We start from the raw sequence: 17,738 nt of genomic DNA, 5'->3' as shown, positions 1-17,738 counted from the left end.
GGCAAAAATGAAAGTTCTTTTTTTTTTTTTTTTTTTTTAAGAGCAGCAGAATTAACATAGGAAACAATTACCTTTCCATAAATATTAAAAACAAACAAACAAACAAACAAACAAACCCCTGATGGTTCACCCTATGTTAAATTTGCTATCAGTTGTGGAATATATATGGGCCAAAAGTCTGAAATAGTAAGAGCTGTAAATTCAGTTGATATTCAGACCTCGGCTGCACTCCAGAAAAGGGAATAAATATGTAGCTTTGCTAAAAACAACAAAAGTCAATTTGGGGAAATGTATGAGTACTGCTAGAAAAACTGAACAATACATCTCTATATAAAATTGCATGTGACTGGTGTAAGAGCTGTTCTGTCACAGTCAAGGCTGTTGATACTGTAAGCAGGTAGCAAAAATTTACTGCTTAATATTTCACGGATAATAATTGTTCTGAATGCTTTAAATAGTACAGGAAATGTAGTGTCACAAACTTGACATTTTAATATTAATATTGATACTGAAACAGTCTCACCACAAAGAATGCCAGGACTGCAGGAGGAAAGACAGCATTTTCATCAAATAAGAGCAGCAGTTTTAAACCCTTTCAGATATGTTGAAAAAAATGCCATATGAAAACTGGGGCAAAACTGTCTTTCAGGTTTGGACATTTTATATCTAGTTTTTGGAACTCCTCTCTAGAGGTAAGGTTAGAAGCAGAGAGGTGTTTTTCTGTCATTTTTCTTTCTCTCCCCTGTCTCCCTAGTTCCCCCCCAGCTTTCTATTGATGAAGACTCAAAATGGTCAATAGCACAGGGCTACTAAGTGGTGTGGATTCACAGGTACAAATACAAAAGTATGTGTAGGTAAAGAAAAGATGCAAGGGAGTGTATTGGCTTTACTGTCCGGTCTCAAAGTCGCTTGAAATTTGTTAAAAGTTATCTTCTGTAAAATCCAGATGTGGCTACAGAGTACTTAAGGAGAGAGCTTTCTTTTCTGAGAATAAAGTATGGATGGCTTTCTCTTTTCCTTTATTTTTTTTTTAACAAGGAAGCAAGCCTTCTGTCCTCACGTCTGTGTACAGATGAGTGTGTTTGCACACCCTCTTGTAAATTCATTATGGCTTGCCTTATTCTTATAAAAATGTCTGGTGGTATCAGGACAGGTGGAGGGTGCAGTGTTTCATGTACAAATATGCAGTAAGTGGCAGCCTACATACATGTTGGAGCCCAAGGACTGTTGCCTCTTTGCATGCACAAAATAGCAAATTTCCCCCAGAAAGGATGCAAAATAAAGATGGAGACTGGTGAAAATCGCTGCTGAAATTGTGCATTGCAAAGAGAGGAGACCAGCCAAAGCCAAGCCCACATGAGGAGTAGGAATATTTCTGTTTATGTTCTGTCGCTGTGTGTAGTGCAGTGTTGTTATGGATGGTGCCCCACTGTTGATAAGACTTTGATAACTTTTGGCAATTATGTTGTTATGTAGACGATTTGGTAAGTCACTTACCTATCAGTGCTATCACCAGCTACATTGCTTTCCAAAATTCCCTATCACGGACTATGTAGGAACATGCTTTTGGCTTTATATTGCTGGTAAAGGTTGCCCCAGTTCAAATCTAGCTCTTTAGCTATCTGTGCACAAGCTAGTTAAATTTTTTTTTTTTGGGGGGGGGAGGCAGGAAGAAAAGGTTTGTCAGCCTCCCTTCTGAAAGCACTTTGGTACTTGTGACTTCTTTTTCCCTTCAAAAATATATCTTGAACTTTCAGAATCTTGTTTTCAGATGTGATTAATGGTAACTTTTGTCTTCAGAATGCAAATGTAATTTTAGCATGCTTTTGCACAGTATAATGCTTTTCTCTGCACAAACGGCTTATCAGACAATTAAAAAAGATAGGTATATATTTAAATATGTATATATGGTTTATCTTCTGAAATGTTTACGTACTTTTAGCTACTTTAACGTATTGATGACAAAGATGTGCTTTCTTGCATTGTGAAGTGCAAGCAGCCTCATTTTTATGTGTGTCACCCACTATAGCTAGGAAGAGAAATTGGCCAAGTCGCTAGAACTGTTGCAGTACCTTTATGTCTCAGTGCTAGTAACCTACACAGAACCCCCCCATTTCCCAACAGGGATGTTAGGGAATCCTGAATCCTTGATGGTCATCAGCTTTCCTGTCCAAAGGTTGGAACAACAGCACTTCTGTTAAGTAACGCAAATCCCCCACTGCCACCATGCAGACACCAAGCAGCCAGGCTCTTGACCCCAAGATGCTTGACCCCAAGATGCTGCTGGTGGTGGTGTAGCCTGCCCGAGTTGTTGAATGTGATAGGAACAATCTTGCTTTTGCTAAGGAGATCTGGGCAAAATAGTAACACATGGGAAATCTCTCCAGGGCTGCCCTGTTCGTGAGGTGATTCACAGCGTGTACAGAGTGGATGGAAAATGTTGTTCTGGAAGTGTTCCAGTTTGTTATTATTTTGAAGGCATTTTGCACAGACTCAAATACTGATGGTGGTATGGGGAGCCTCTAGAGCGAGAAGGAGTGGAAGGTGAATCTCCCACATCTTAGGTCAGGTCTTAACCAGTAAATGACATTTTATTTTGTGGCCAGTTATCCACCTGACTATCCACTCTGTTCTAAATTAAAACCAAGAAAGCAAAATACTCAGGAGATTTTGGCCTGTTTACAAGATGGGTTGCTGTTGCAGATGATTATATAGATGTGTTTTACTGCCTGTTCCTAACAGCAAGATTTGGAAAAGCATCTTGATTTTGAGCACAGCCAAAAATGGGAGTAATCATGCTGAAACACATTACTTTTTTTTTTTTTTTTTTGCATCCTATACTTGCTCTATTTCTTCAACCGTTTCCCTAAGTATCAGCTGCATCTACTGTCAGTGGCAGAATAATAGGTTAAATGAATATATATTTTTTTATCTAGTATAGCTACTCTGAGGGACACAGAAATAAATTGTTAAGATAACATTAATCTTCTCATTTAGAGCATGAACCTACTCCTTTGATACTGGTGCAAATTAATGGAATTAGGATCATATCTTTAAATAATAATAATAAAAGCTAAACACCAACTGTAGTATTTTAGAGATGACCAAGTTAAAAATCTGAATGAATAATTGTGACATATGCCTAATCCTCAGCTAATGTTCGTGGTAAGATAATAATCTTCCATGGAGCTGTGAGCGGCCAACGTGTTATAGTGCATCAGGGCCCTATTAATCCATAGATTACTGACAGAGAATATGGTAACAGCTCTAAAGCGTGCCATAGGCAGCATGCTTTTATCTTTGCATTGTTGTTTAAAACTGCATTCTAACGTGTCATTGGGGATATATGTAGTCCTGGAAAAACTGTTCCCACTGTGGTGTTTGCTAGCAGTATGGTGTGTGGCTGGGATGTACACTAGATATTCAAATTATGTACGCTGCAGAATTTGTGAATTTGCATTTTAAAATACTTGTCATTTCTGGAAATACCCTGAGGTGTAACTGTCCACAACTTCCCTTTACTAAGTAATTATTAAATATTTGCTTTCAAAGCTGAATCATTAGCCATCTAGGGAGTGGGTTTCCCAGCTAGTGATTTTAAAACCTTGAAGTCAGGACTGTAACCCAGAAAGTTTTCTTCTGTCTTTGCTGTCTCGTTCGTCAATACGGGTGAAGCACTGAAGCCAGCTAGCTGAATGCCCTGCCTCCGGGGGTGCAGCTCATTGCCCTGCCTTTCAGGAAAAGTGCTGGACAGCTGGTGCTGCATTGGAGCCTAATTTCATTGAATCCGGAGAAGTTACATGTATTGCATCTCTTAACCTTCAGGAGCAGGGGTTCACATGGCGGAACGGTGGACTGACAGCCATCTGTCCTTCCTGGAGTGGCATTTTGGAGACTGGGGAGTAGTTTTCTGCGGCGTTAGGAGTCTTTTGCCTGAAACCACGAAAGCTGAGGCCTTGTCTACATGCGTGCTGTTGAGGAAGTGGGAAGTGCCCGGAGGTGGGCCACCAGGTTCTCGTTTTTCTTGCCTGCCTCTGCCCGCCCTTTTCTGTTGCACTTCAGTGGGGCAGGTTTATTTGGTGTGCAGCACTGGGACTTCCGTGGGATTTTTGTGTGATAAAGGGCCTTAAATAAACAAATGCATTGTTACACTTGTATCTTGCAGGTATCCCACTCTTGGCAGTGATAAGTCTATCTTTCACCTCAGGTGAGCCCGTGACACTTCAGGTGTGGAGGCAAGCTGCGCCCTGTTCGCAGCCAGGGCCTGCTAGCCCTCACACAGTCCTAATTGCGAACTCCCCCTTGTGCAGGAGGGGGACATCTCAGTGGCAGGACCATGTGAGGTTTTCCTGAAGCCTCAGGGGCCAGAGAGGCCCCATGCTTGCTCCTGGCCACGGAGCTTGTGGCTGGGCTGTCCTTCCTTAATGGCGCTCCTCTGGGGACGCGACGGTGCTGCACCATGCAGGCCTTTGGGAGAGCCTACGTCATTGCAGTCTTGGCTGGAGGTTGTGGGCTGTAAAGCATCACTGGTTATGTTGGTTAATGGGTTTGTAATGCAGTGGTGGCTTCTAGTTTGTGCTCTGTGGTGGTGGCAGTGACCAGCGCCTGTGGTCTGTGGACCTGCTGACTGAGAGCTGCTTCTCCAGGGGAGCGACTCGCAAGCTGACAAAGATCGGAGAAAGCCTGCTCAGTCTGCCCATAGGCCAAACGAGATTGTAAAGTTATCTTTTTGATTATGTTGTAGATTATTAATTATATTTCTTTCATTTTCACGTCATTTTTCCTGCTTCTTTCATGTAGGTTTGCAATAGATTGACACCTCTGTCTTTCTCTATGCATATATGTGCATTTTTTTTGACATCCAGAGTTCTCTGCTGTTCAAATAAAGTAATTAATCTTGGTAACTTTAAAAACATGGTATGATAGCCCAGTGAATATATTTGAAAATTAATCTTTAAAATACGATATCTTCTGTGAAGTTACCAAGCATTCTGCTAGTGGCAGTGTAGTAGTTGTGGCTGTTTTCAGAGACCTCAAGAGTTTGCTGGAAACTCATCCTTCAGAGTGAAATATTTTCTGCTTGTTTTCATTATGAAAGGCAATAAACTGTTGCTGTCAGTGTGTGGGAATCCATTCCTTCATCTGACCTTGTAGTACATGATCATATTCCACTGGCCATTTTTTAGATACCGAAGCGTGGAAGTGAAAATGCCTGCATTGCATTATTTAGATATTATGCAAATAATCATTTTTCCCTTTTTTTTTTCAGTGTAAGCTGTGTGAAAAGCTTTTTAAAAAATTCCACTGCACCCCTTGTAGATGGGCCCACAACAGAAGAACTAGTCTTGAAAGTTCAGCGTAGTTCGTATCTGAATGTGCATCCTCTGTTGCTTCATCATGAATTCACAGCAACCCACTGGCACGATAACATGAAACGAGCTGTGGAATCATCCACAATTTTGCTTAATCTTGAGCAGTCAGACTGGCAAGTCAGTGGAAAATGCCCATCAGTAAGAGGCTCAATGTTTAGAAAAGCCTGACGTGGAGAACAATGTTGTGCAACTTAGGGATGTAAGGTCTTGCTCTGATGGGGACGGAGAATTTACGGGTGGGACTTTTGGCCTTTGCAGGGTTCATGTTAGACCTAAAAATGCCTGCAGGAGTGTTGTTGGTGTACATGGCTACGCAGTCTGGGGCTCCTGATGCCCTGGAAAAAAAAACAAAACCCAACAAGGTGTGGCCTTGCTCCTGTCCTTCACCCCTTGGTGCAGTGATGCAGGGCAATGGAGGAGGAGCAGCAGGCACAAAAGCTGTGGTTCCCAGCTGCGTTCCCCTAATGCTTTCGTGGGACTCGCCCACGCGTGGTGGCAGGGAGGCACCCACCAGGGGCTTTGCCCAAGCAATATTCTTCGTTCTGGGACACCTAGGATTTGTGAAGCCTTGCTGGAGTTCACGGTGAACTATATAATTAGTATGATTTTAGCTTCCAGTCAGCTGTAATAGTAGTACCAGGAGGCTGTTTCTGCTTTGCATAGCTTACTAAAAAAGATATTTTTAATTTTCTACACGTACACCTTATAAAGAAGAACATGTGCTGTGGCTTTTTGTCAGGAGACAGCATGAACTGTGTTTTCCAGTGTCACGACCAGCAAGTGTGCATCAAAATGCTTTTCCCAAGCATCCATTAGCCAGCTGGGGAGGAGTACTGCTGGATGCGCAGCGTGCTCATACCTGAGCACAAGGCAAAGGGCCAATCTAATTCCCAGTGGGGTCCAGAAGTTTTTCCGTTGAGTTTATTTGTAGTTAAACTGGGGAAGTGATCTGAGAAATCTTCCAGCCTGAAGAATGTGAAGTAAGAATGGATGGGAGGAACCTCAAGTGGTAAGAGGGAAGCAGTACGCTAGGAGAAAGACGGGGTCGGATAAAATCAAATAAAGAAACACACACAAAACTGTAGGATTTAGTTTGACAGAGCAGCTCCATGCTTACAACCTTGGCACAACTGTCATCTTTGATCATCTCCTCACCTCAAGCCTGCTCCTCCTTGAGAGGTGGGCTGTGCTCATACCCTCTGCGGTGGCAGAGTCCCTGCTCTGGTCAGAGCAGTGGTTGCAGAACCAGGGGAGATAACCAGGTCTTTGTGCACATTCCCTGTAGTGGTCACTGCCCCTGGGTGCCTGTGCCTGGCCTGTCGTCCAGATCTTAGACTTCAGGCAGCAGGGCGTTAGAAGCATTACAGGCTATTAAATATATTGTTGGAGTGTTTGGCTGGACAAACTGTTGCTTTTAATAGAGTTCAGATGTGAGATTTGGGGGTCTGAGAGGGTTTGGATGTAAACTTTGGTCATTTGGTTTTGAAAAAGGAAGTACTTTCATGCTTTGAAGGGAAAGAAAAATACGAAGACAGTACTGCAAGTCTCTTCCTTAAATCAAAGTTTTCTGTTTGAAATGGGAACAACTCAGCAGAACAGTTTAAGTAAACATTGCCATAACTGCTTATCTGAGACGCTGGCATCCTCTCTTTTTACTGTGCTACTTTTTTTTGTGGTATCCTGGAGTCTCACAGTCACTGATGTGTTTGTTCTCACAGCACTGCTTTCACAGGCATATGCTTTTATGTCCGTTTGCTAGTTGCCACCAAGTTTTGAGACTTCATCTGAGGAGCCCAGTCTCGCAGGGTAGGCTTTGTGCATTCCCTCCGTAGCTGAGATTTTTGAATTGCTGGCTGAAAGGTCCTTCTCCCTCTGCCCACAGTTTTCTTACAACCTCTGTCATGGCTTCTTCGTTATGGGGAAAAACCAGAGGAAACTATTCCTGAGTCATTTCAAGTCAGTGTTTAGCGCAGAAGAGGATAAAATCTGGGCCAGAAACAGCAAGTGACTGATGCTGTCCGGTTGCAGCCTAAGTGGGGGTCAGTGAGTGCAGTATAAACTCCAGGAGAACTGCCGAAAATCACACGTGGATGTGAGAGGGCAAGGACTTAGGTACTGTCCTCTAAAGCCAGCGCCAGAGCACGGGGTCATATTTCTTTACTAGGTAGAAAAAATGCTCCATATTGGGCAAATGGCTTATTTAAAGCTTGCTTGGTTTTGCCTGTGTGTTAAAGTACTGTGCGCTCACACTGGGTCTCTTATCTAGAGAGCACTGATACATATAAGGAACTTCTGTGCGCTTAAGTGGGTGAGAGGAATAAAATCAATTAGGAAAGGATAAAGAGAAAACTGTGCCTCTCTAACTACCAGTTCTGTCGTGCTTCAGACAATCCTGCAGCAGGACATGGGAAGTGATCTCAGGCGCATTTTTAGTCATACTTTAAAAACAGCATTTCTTGGTGAAATAGTCTCCCAAATTAAACAGTTAGCACACATGCAAATGCAAGTATATTAGCCTGCCTGTGTCAGTCTAGCACGTATAAAGAGCTTCACAACCGTTCGGATCCGCTCTTCTTTCATAATGGGTTGCAACTTGTTTACTAATGCTTGAAAGCATGTACACATCAAATAAATCTCTGGTATTTGGGCCATAGTGTACCAGCATTATGCAAAGGGAAGATTAACCACACTCTATATTGAGCTATGATCCACTTTACTCTTGATTCCTAGCTGCACTAAAGCAGCCAAACCATCAAAGAACAAAATTAGTGGAAGGATTCCTCAGACAATAGATACATTTCCATATTTATTTGCATTATTGTTAAGGAAAGGGCAATCAGAAGAGCAAATCTCCTTGGGACTCAGGGTATTATACTTTAATCATAATACCTGAAGTAAGTTTTTGGGTGCAGAAAACCAGGAACAGAGGCAAATGCTGTAGAGCTGCCTGGTATATTGTGTGCTACGTTGAGAGACCATACGCTCACTTTGACTGCTGGTGCTGTTAATAGATAGTCTTTAGCAAGCATTATATTGGCAAATCTGACACAGACTGAATTTGCAGCCGTGACTCAAATGACTTTCCTAACATGAAGCATCTTTATTGCATATCATTTTAGCTCTTTCCTGTTTTTACTCTGCTCTCTTTCAGCGAAAAGGTCAAGAAAAGCAGTAGCTCAGTGGCTGAATTTTTCAGAAGTGCTTTACAGCAGGGAAAGTGGGGAAACCTCTTAAAGTGGTGTCTTAATTCAGTAAGTTAAGCCTTTTTGTTCTTTTTTTCCCTATCTTTTTGTTGTTGAATTTTATCTACCAGACTAATTAAAGTGACTTTTAAGGTAGCTCCAGGCCGGCACAGAGCTCCTCACCCCCCCGCATCTTTCCCCACCCCCAGAGGTAGCCTTTGCCTTGTGAAACCTGCCATCCCATCTTGCTAGACATGGTGGTGTTGAATCAACTCTGTATTTTCACAACATGACCGTCCATCTGCACTGTCTGTGGTTGGCTTGCCATATTCAGAAAATTACCATACCGTGTGTGCGCCTCCTCCTTCACTTTCCCTGCACACGTGTGTGCACGCACCCACATACTTGAATGATGCTCTCCCTTCTTCGCTGCACTGTAGCTCACTGTGCTGTGAAAGCAGTCTGCTGCACCAGTGAGGGATTTTCAAAGCCCAAGAGAGGATTTTTTGGGCCCTCTCTAAAGCAGTAAGGTGCGTATGTTTGGTATCACTGTTACCATCAACCTAAGGGATTAAAAAAACCAGACAATATCCTTTACTTTACAGTAGCAGATGAAATGGAGGTTTTAGCCAGCTTTAAGGGTGCTAAGTATTGCCAGCTGAGGCCAAAAGGGCTTTTAGCTGGCCAGCAACTCTTGTGAATTCTTGTGGGCCTGTTACTACTTCCTCTAATTTTATTGCACACCTGATGTTGCTGCATTTTTCGCAGGTATGAGTTTCTTTGCTCCTATCTTTTCATGCCTTATTTGCTAACTCTTCCTTTCTGCAAAACTGGCAGGATGACAGCAGGCAACTCCCTCATCCTTTTGTGTTGGGACTAATCCTTGGGGTTCTTTCTAATGTGTCTCCAGAAATACGTATTCAACTTCGGCTAAATGCTGACTTGATTTGTAATACTGAAATGTGGACACTGCAGATAACTGAATATTTTCTCTCTCTTAGAAAGAAATCATTGTAGAGGAGTAGTGAATACTTCCAGAGTTTTAAGCTCTCTGTCACATTAAAGACATTCTTAAAATACAGATGTACTGTGTTTTAGATGACCGTTCAGTTAACAGGTTCTGGTATTTTAGTGCTCTGAACTGTGCTTTTTCTGCTTTGGCATGAGTGACAGATTTTTATTTTGATTCCGGTTTATGTGGATTGGTTTTTCTTCAGTGTTTTTTTACTTAACATATGATTTAATTAAAACTTTGTTACAGTGATTGATAGTTGCTTTATTTGATACCTGTTTATAGGCATTTATTCATTACTTCTTCTGTGTACTGATATTTGTCAGAAGAGAACGATATTATTTCTTTTGTCAATGAAATGAGGTTATAAATGACTGTAATTTTGGGATACATCGCTGGTGTGAGCAAACACTATTCCCGTGGCGAGTTTTCCGCCATGGAAAACTGGGTTATGCATAATACATTTCAGAAGGGACCTGTATTCTGCTGAAGAATTGCATTGTGCAACTCCTGGAAACTGTAGGAAAAAACACAGCGCCAAAGTATTCCTCAGCATCTTGCAGTCTTGTTCCTTCTGGTTCGAGCAGGTGACTGGAAATGGCTGGCTGGGGGGTTTCTCTCTGATTTTTGCCCCGGTATTGCAGGATGTGAGGTGAGTGATCCAGCCCCGTGTACCTCGGTGGTACCCACGGGTGCCAGAGACGGAGAGGAAAGCAGCACCGACGGCGTGCTACTCCGCGTTTTCCTGACAACGACAGCAGAGTTCGGAAAAATTACGCCTGGGAGTACGCGGTGGGAGGAGAAGATGTTCCTCCCCGCTAAAATCACAGCGTTCACATTCTTGGCAGCGTCACTGAGCCGGGCTGTAACTTCTGGTTTACATTTTAGAGCTACACCAAATAGTGTCTAACGCTTAATGCCGGGCGGCGTTACGCAACGGCAGGCGCTTGGCTCGGCGGAGCACATCCGCGTTGTGAGAGGGAGCTCTCCTGGGAAACCGGCGCATCTTCCGCAGCGAGGCGTGGGCCGGGCACTGCTGGCTTGGCAAGCAGAGGGAGCCAGCTTTGGAAAGCTGCCTCACCTTTCACTTGCCATGGAACTTAGCCTTTCTCCTCGTTCCAGGCACCAGCCGCTGCCGCTTGCTTCTGGGTCTGGTGGGGCGCTGGGGATGCTTTTAGTGGGTGATGAAACCTGTTTTTTGGTTCTGGGAGTCGTGATCTTTGGTGTCTAGCATGTGTATGGTCTGTGAGTGGGGTAGGCTGCTAGGGTGCTATCAGGAGAACATCTGGAAGAGCTAAGAAAGTGGTTTGTTTGTTTTTGTGGGTTTTGTGTGTGCTCTTTTTTTTCAAGCTACCTCTGTGATTGCATCTTCTTTTACTGATAAGTCAGCAGCAGCTGATGGCAGGTACGAAATTCCTGTCATTTTTATACCAGGTTTCAGTTTGCTTCTTCCAAGCCTCTCTCTTTGCTGGAAGCCATGTCAGGCTCCTGCTGTCGCAGCTGAGCTGAAGTTCTTCCTGCCATCCTAAAGCTTGGTTGTCATCACTCCCATTCCTCTTATTACCAGTGTGCTGCGTATTTTTATGGCAGTGCTTAACACAGACTTTCCAGCAGTGCTTGTGACAGTGTAGCTGAACTTCTGTGTCTGATGGAAATGAAATCGTTTTACCTTCAATGTGCTTTCATAAGCAGCTTGTGGAGCTAGCCGGTCAGTCTGTAATGTGGGTGCAGAGAATTTCACCAGGCACTATTCAGAGTAGTTATTCATGGTTTGCTGTTAAACTGCAAGACTGGAGTGAGTGAGATTCCCCGGGGATCTGTCCTGGCTTTGGTAATACTCATTGTTTTCATTATTGAAATGATTGATGGAGCAGTGAGAGCAGTTATTAAATTTACATAGGATAAGAAGCGTGGAGAGGGGCTGCAGGCTCCTCAGAGGGCAAGGCTGAAGTTCAGAGTGGCCCTGACTAACTGGAGGAACGGTTTGGGGAAAAAAAATAAATAATAACAACAAGGGACAGACATACGAGCACTGTGCAGGGGTAGAAATACCCAGCTGCACAGCACGGGATGGGGAATGGCTGACTCAACAGTGGGCCTGCAGCAGAAGGTCTGCGAGTTGGAGCCGGGCCGTGCTGCAGGCAGTTTGGCCTGGTTTAGTTGAATAGGGTGTTAAAAATCACAGCTGGCTCCCAGACCACCAGAGGAAACCAGCCTGTGGCGTGTCCTGATCTCCTGTCCCCTGGGAGATGCGCTGCCAGTGCTCTGCTGAGCAGGCAGCTTTCCCCTTCCCTTCCCTTCCCTTCCCTTCCCTTCCCTTCCCTTCCCTTCCCTTCCCTTCCCTTCCCTTCCCTTCCCTTCCCTTCCCTTCCCTTCCCTTCCCTTCCCTTCCCTTCCCTTCCCTTCCCTTCCCTTCCCTTCCCTTCCCTTCCCTTCCCTTCCCTTCCCTTCCCTTCCCTTCCCTTCCCTTCCCTTCCCTTCCCTTCCCTTCCCTTCCCTTCCCTTCCCTTCCCTTCCCTTCCCTTCCCTTCCCTTCCCTTCCCTTCCCTTCCCTTCCCTTCCCTTCCCTTCCCTTCCCTTCCCTAAAAAAAACCACAAAAGACCCCATCCGCTCGGTGCTGGAAGTGGCTCAACACCCGGTTCAGGGTACGGCCTAGTAGAGAGCCACTTGGACGACGTCCAGAGAAAATGATCAAAGGCTTGGAAAACACCACCTGGGAAAGAAGATGAAAGAATGGGGATTGTTTAGTCTACACAGGAGAAGGCCAGTGAGAGCCGCGATAGCAGCGTGCAAGTATGTGGAGGGCTGCTGTGGGGAGGGAGGGAGGGAACAGGCTGAACTGCAGGGCTGATAGGGTCAGGATGGGAAGAAACGGGCTTAATGGGGAGGTGGCAAGGCGTAGGGAAGCTCTCAAGTGATAAGGGTATTTTGGTGCTGCAGTCGCTTGCCTTTGAGAGCGTTGTGGAAGCATCGTTGCTGGAGGTTTTTATAAAACAGACAAACCTCCTCCAGGAGTATTTTGGGCATTGCCTTGGGGAAGGAGGTGGAATACATGCCTCTGAAGGTCGTTTCCCAGGAAATAGCGAGGAATGTTTTTTGTGCACGGATGTGTGATCCCGTGAACTTAGGTAAACTGCAATAACAACAAGGAACTCAAAAGATAGTGGCAATTCATCACTGCGGCACGTCAGCGGTAAATAGCCGCCTGATTTATGCACAAAACCCGATGATGATATTATCCTTCTGCTCTCTGTTCTAGTTTAAAAAAAAAAAACAACAAAAAAAAAAACATTAAAAAAATCTGTGAGTAAGCTAATTTTACTGGAACGTTTCAAAAGGCTGTTCCTGTAAATACATTACTCGTCTACAGAAATAGAGGAAGTGATGTTGGTTGGCTCTGCTTGTTGAGATATTGTGCAAACACAATCAGTACCCGCTAAGGCGTAGCGTGGCCGTAGTAAAGCCAGCAGGGCTCCGGCAGGCACGGCGGCTTCACGCTGGAGCGGGGTGCTGTGTCTGCACACCACCACGAGCCAAGAGGAGGTCTGTGCTGCCAGAGCAAGAGGGAGCGGTCAGGGTGGCAGAGGTGCTGCAGGACACCGTGGGGAAGCGCTTCTTTGCTGCATGGTGACAGAGCACTGGCACACGTTGCCCAGACAGGCTCCCTTCTTGGAGGTCCCTTCCCACCTCAACCATCCTGCGGTCTCCTGAGAAGGTAGGGCCGTGCCGTTGGGGTCTGCTGAGAGCAGCCAGGCTCCTCTGCTCCTGCTCAGCGTGGCTCCCAGCCTGACAGCCCCGAGGGCTGTTTTGTCACTGTCATCCTGGGACAAGGAGCACTGGCGGAGGACAGCGCGGAGTCACCGTGTGCCCAGCACGGATTTAGCAAGGCTTATCATAATCCTGGCAGGATCCACGCTAACCCAGAGCGGTCAGACATCACCACGTGTCCATGGCCCCAGCCGTGCAGCTCTGGCCATGCAGTGCTGTGCTTACTCAGAGAAACTCGCTGCTGTGCCAGCCCTCGCTTTTTTGCATCTGGGATAAGTGCCCTGAACGCTTGAGAGCTGCTGGCCCTTACCCCTGGCCAAAAGCTTCCTTCTTCTAGTCTGCTGCTATTCAGCTCTGTGATCTAGCGTGATAAGAAAATGAGGGCGTACATTCACACAGGCACATATGTGCATATTTTAGCCTCCTGCCTTTTTAAAATTTAAAATACTAGGGTGCATTTGTCTCTGTCCCACTGCATCTGCCGTGCATCAGCAAACTAGCAATCTTCTTCATGATCTTCAGTGTCCCATCTCATGAGAAATGAATCAGCACTGCTTCTGCTGTGGAGGGCTATTCGGTGGGATTTAAACGCTGATTTCAGTCGTGACTAAAATCTGCAAGCAGGAACCCTTTGTTAAAATAATCAGCTTCTAAATCTTGATTTGCATTTACTCTTTTTAGGTAATGTCCTTAAAGAAGGGGATGCTTTCAGTACTTCAAATAATTTCGTATGTCTTTTCCACCTCAGACAATGTTATATTTCTACAGATGTTCCATCAGTGAGATAGTCCAACGCATATTTCTGGGGGCCTCAAGAGTTTTCTACTTCTTATTACAATCAGTGGTGTGTTATCTGTTCCCTGTTTATAAGATTATATTTTTGCATGTGACTTGTATCAAGCTACATTCAAGTGAAAATAAATGTTCAGCAAAAGCTCACAAAAAGGAGATTATGAAACATTTCTGTCACATAACCAAAATGCTTACTTAAAATAGGAGCTGGGAAATAGAGGGGGAAAAAGAAGAAAAAAAAATAAAAGAAAAAAGCTTGTTCTGCATTAAAATTAAGCCACTGCAATTAATTACAGTCATTAAACCAAACTTATTTTTTGTGTGTGTGTGTGATCACAGTATTTTAGAGAGCTTTGTGAATTGTAGATCCTGAACTCTTGCACATCACTTCTATTAAGAAAGTATTTGAATTTCTATTTTCTTTTACAACTTCCAGTTCCTTTCTCTTCTTTGAGGTAAGTGTTTAGCTCAGGCTGTTGAGTGCACTGAAATAAAGAAGATGCTCTCTGGCCTTGCAGAAGAAACACCACAGCTACCGAAAGCTGATGTAGGATTGAGTCAGGCCTGGTTTTAAGAAGTGTAGTCAATAACTTCTGTCAGTTCCAAGGTTTGTTTTTCTTCAAGACTTAGCAGTGAGGCCATAATTCCCTGAATTCAGATGGTGTCGACTGATACAGTATTTGAATGTAATGTGGATCACCACAACCTGATTTTAAAATGCATGTGTTAATTTACATATATAAAAGCATTTTTTTAAAAAACAAACCCTACCACGTGTTTGTGCATCTGTATAGGAATGAGTTTAGCATGTTTTAGCCGTCAGGCCCACCCATCCCTCCCCGTAGGGCGTGAGGCTCCCCCTGCTCAGCCCCTGGCCATGCTCCTCCACGCTGTGGATGCACCACGGAGCACAAGCCCGCTGAAATGCAGGTCTTTGGGGGGTACCCTTTCGGCCTCTTTTTCTTAATTTAAGAAAGTTACGCAGTAGCCAAGAGAAATATTTAGAATTTTAGGCTTTTTTTTTCTGCTTATTTGTCTTTTCCCAGGGCCAGTCACTCACAATGCAGATTTTGCATACCTGAAATGAACCTCTAATGTTTAAAAAGTTTGTGTGTGTGTACATAGGAGTGAGCAAGAGAGAAATTATTTATTATTCAGCATGTAGAGAGCAGTAATCTAGGTCCATGTTGGTTAGTGTGAGAGAATAACACTGCACAGCAGGTAGAGGAGAGGAGCAGGATTTGGGGCTTTTCCATTGTGTTCCCAGCCATGTTCTTGGATCTCATGAAAGTGACTCTGTGTTTGAAATTCATCCAGTTGTAAACCAGAAAGTGAGACTGAGCACTGCTTAGAGATTTTAGGAATCAAGTTTGCAATTTTGTCTTCTGACGTGCTACAGCTACATAATCTCTCCCAGAAAAAGGCAGGCAAAATGCTACTTACTGGTTTACGCCATTGTCCCTTCAGGCTGTTGGTCCCATGGAGGGCAGCAAGCTCCGAGGCACATGTGGATCAAGTGTGATAACACAGATCGCTTCTGGAGTCTGGTGCTTTTCTTCTCGGAGAGCTTTGCAAACATCAACTGAATGCAAAGATACAAGGCAGGCTCATTTTTGTCCTTTACCGTGCCACATGAACTGCCAGTTCTGGGAAACTGGTAAAGGAATTAAGGATGTGGTGCTGAGATAAATCTTCAGAGAGGGGCTCTGGCTGAGGATCAGGTGGTTTCCCCTGTTCCATCTCCTTTAGCCAGGACTTCCTCTGCTGCGCACGCTCTGGCATTGCTCCCAGTTCACCCAGGATGGAAGTTACTGCTCCTGGCACGTACTGTGCTGGTTAACTCTCAGCAGCGTGAACCCTGTGCTCTGTCACTTGCTCCTTTGCCTTCTGCTGGCCTAGCTCAGCGCCTGTCCATCCTCAGCCACCTTTGATGCAGGGTGTCACCCTTGCCTGGCTGTGTCTTGCTTCTTGGGTTGGATGGCTGAGTGCATCCGATGGCTCTTTTTGAAAGGGGTTGTGCAGAAGCGTGCATATTACCAGGGGGCTGTGGCCGGGAGATGTATGAACCTTTTTTTTGCAGAGCTATCAGTACGGGTTTGTCATCGATTTGTCACTGCTTAGCAGCCTCCGTGCTAAAGAGTGCTGTCGGTGCGGCACTTTCTGCAGGCTGAGGACACGGGAGTCCTCTCTGAGCTTGTGCCTGAGCTGCGATCATAATTTGTCACTAATTGTCATCGGGTTAGCAGGCGCTGTTATGTCCATGTGCAAATTATGCAGTGCATAATTTGTGATTCTGGTGATTCTGGAATCGCCTGCAGAATGCACAGAAGTACTCGCATCAGGAGTTCAAAGGATATCAGAGAGCCCACGGAGTGAGAAAACCAGCAGTAAAAGGAGCGTAACGGGGTTTCTGGATGGCTAGGCCCTTCGAGGGGTAAGGGAAAGATGTGAGACTGTAGGAAAAAAAAGTTGTGCATCAGCTTCCATGAATCCTGTGCATTTTAACTGGTGTGCCAGTGGAGGCTCCCATCAGACTCGTGCTTGTTTGCACAGCTCCGAGGGACAGACCAGCATGGGGATTTGTGGTCGTGGGCTGATTCACTGCCGCTGCAGCCAGCGAAGGGTGGGCAGGGTGCAGTGGATGGATCTCAGGAGCACCCGAAAGGGCAACGAGCGGGGACCAGCGAGCGCGTGGAGTGGCTCCTCCGCAGGCAGGCCGTGAAATGGAAGCAGCAGCGAGCGAAGCCTCCAGACGAGATGAAAACCCGACAGGAAATGAAAACTGACTTCGCCTGTTTCTCTTGCGCGCTGACCGCCCTCCTCCCCCTTCGCCCGTGGTTGCGGTGCCCGTAGGGGAGCGGTTCCCCTACCTACTGCCGCTGGGAGCGGGAGCAGTGCGAGGCCAGGCCGCAGAGCCGGGCGCCGCCATCTCGGGGCTGCCCTGGTCCGGCTCCCTCGGACGGGCCACTGCTGAGAGCAAGGACATGATGTGTAGAGGAGGAAAGCGCCTCTCTTTCCTGTCTCTCTCTCTCTCTCTCTCTGCCTGTTAATCTGTTACAACAGCTCTGTTGCTCTGCAGCCCGTGTGAGGCTCAGCAACTGCTCTTCCTTGGCAAGCCCGCCAGCTTTGGGGAGCTATAAATAAAGGATGTTGCGGGGTGGGAGAGGCACACCTTCTAGCTCCATCGAAACACTTGGACACAACAGGCTTATGTTGGCAGGACGGGGCAGGAAAAACGAAAAATGAAATAACGTGTGTGCATGTATGTGTATAATCGTCTATATTCCTAGAATATCGGGACTCTCTCCCAAATAGAAACAGCTGGCACGTATATGTGGCTAAAGCAGAGCTACTTAGATTTATGCTAGTCATGCTACGAGCTGCACTAAAAGAAAATGAAACGAGTCATCTTTCATCCCCCTCAAATGCGGACCTTTTGCCAAGGCTTGTTTCTTAGAAATTAGATGAACCTGAAGAAGCAGGAGCTTGCGGCTAAAAATAGAGCATTTTACTTTCCGTCTTACCCCCTCGCAGGCAGGGTATAGATTTACCTCAGCCAAGAAGCAAGATGAAAGGCGATTTGAGCTTCACCTCCTGTCTCTGCCCTCCCC

General features: G+C 45.3%; 1 protein-coding gene across 13 annotated transcripts in view; it reads left to right on the top strand.

The window, feature by feature from the left end:
* ATXN1 (ataxin 1) overlaps positions 1-17,738 on the top strand; it is a 265,892-nt gene that overhangs the window by 20,652 nt on the left and 227,502 nt on the right. For 2 of the 13 annotated variants that reach the window (XM_084508619.1, XM_084508615.1), the window contains exon 3: positions 8,524-8,623. The exons of 10 other annotated variants lie outside the window; for them this stretch is intronic. The gene's annotated coding sequence lies outside the window, so the exon portion shown is untranslated. Of the gene's footprint in view, positions 1-8,523; positions 8,624-13,006; positions 13,283-17,738 lie in introns of those variants that run through there. One more of the 13 variants, XM_084508608.1, reaches the window with a different exon arrangement.

The sequence above is a fragment of the Aythya ferina genome (assembly GCF_964211825.1).
Source record: "Aythya ferina genome assembly, chromosome: 2".
NCBI lineage: Eukaryota > Metazoa > Chordata > Aves > Anseriformes > Anatidae > Aythya > Aythya ferina.
Note: the sequence above shows the minus strand (reverse complement) of the source record. Positions and strands in the feature narration are given on the sequence as shown.